General features: G+C 50.1%; 1 protein-coding gene across 1 annotated transcript in view; it reads left to right on the plus strand.

The window, feature by feature from the left end:
• The window catches only part of LARS2 (leucyl-tRNA synthetase 2, mitochondrial), a 163,842-nt gene that overhangs the window by 117,754 nt on the left and 44,786 nt on the right, over positions 1–1,302 (plus strand). The gene's annotated exons all lie outside the window — the stretch shown is intronic.

Consider the following 1,302-nt stretch of genomic DNA (forward strand, 5'->3'; position numbering starts at 1 on the left):
AGGAAAACATGTTGGTTGTCTTCAAGTCCAACATGACCTTTAAAAAGAAAATCAGCATGGCAAGTTTTAGTCAGGTATTAGTCCTATTATCAGTTGAATCCTGCATTTTCTTCCTAACTTGTATGGGTGCCCTAGTGGTGAGGAAGAAGAAGTAACAGTTACCTTCTAATCATTTCCCTAAATAGTATGTGTTCTGGTTGATTGCCTTCCAAATAAAAAGGCCTGGATTTTATTTATTTATTTATTTTAAAAATTATTTTATTATTCTTTGCGGGCGGCGCGTTGGGTCTTTGTTGTTGCATGCGGGCTTTCTCTAGTTGCAGTGCGTGGAGGCTACTCTTCGTTGTGGTGCACAGGCTTCTCATTGCGGTGGCTTCTCCTTTTGCGGAGCATGGGCTCTAGGCGTGTGGGCTTCAGTAGTTGTGGCTCACAGGCTCTAGAGCTCAGGCTCAGTGGTTGCGGCACACGGGCTTAGTTCCTCCGTGGCATGTGGGATACTCCTGGACCAGGGCTCAAACCCATGTTCCCTGCTTTGGCAGGCGGATTCTTAAGCACTGCACCACCAGGGAAGTCCCCTGGCTTTCATTTAGAGATGCCCTGTAGGAAACAGGATTAGGGTTCCCTTGGGGCTCTCTCCAATAAGCTCCTACCCCAGGGACCACCACTCTTCCCAGTGGGAGGCCCCCTGACTGAAATGAGGAGGCCCCTGGGAGCCCAGAGCCCTGCCAGATCTGGGCTCCTGTGCTCTCTGCTGAGCCACTTCCGCTGAATAAGCAGAAGATGGGGAGTGGCTGTTTCCTCCAATAATATTCGGAAAGCCATTATGAACTGCATCACAGATGCAACATATAAAAGCAACCCTTCCTTTATTTTTAAATTAAAAACAGGCTCAAGCCCTTGCATGCTAAATTAGCAGAGGATTCATCAGTTCCTCTTGGGGTTCCTCATCCCCCTCGTCAAATTATCCAAGAACCCCCGAGGACCCATACTGCCAAAAGGGCAGCATTTGGAGAGGTGGTTGGTCCCACTTCCATGCCTCAGAAGGGAGAGCCTGGAGTCTGAGCCATGTTCTCCTGCTGTGGCTTCTCACGGCCACAAAGGGTCCCTGCTAGTAGCTGTCGGTAGCTGGCTCACCCCATCCACTGCTGTTCCATGCCTCTGGGGGGTCTTCGAGGAAACCAAGCACCCTCCTTGGCCAGGCTTGGCTCAGGGTACTCTCTCTTGGCTTCCCAGAAGTTGTGGCTTTTGGCTTCAGTCCCACAGGGCCATCACCCTACCAACATGTTTCAAAATTGGTTCAGC

The sequence above is a fragment of the Lipotes vexillifer genome, unplaced genomic scaffold (genome assembly GCF_000442215.2).
Source record: "Lipotes vexillifer unplaced genomic scaffold, Lipotes_vexillifer_v1.1 scaffold1227, whole genome shotgun sequence".
Taxonomy (NCBI): Eukaryota; Metazoa; Chordata; class Mammalia; order Artiodactyla; family Lipotidae; genus Lipotes; species Lipotes vexillifer.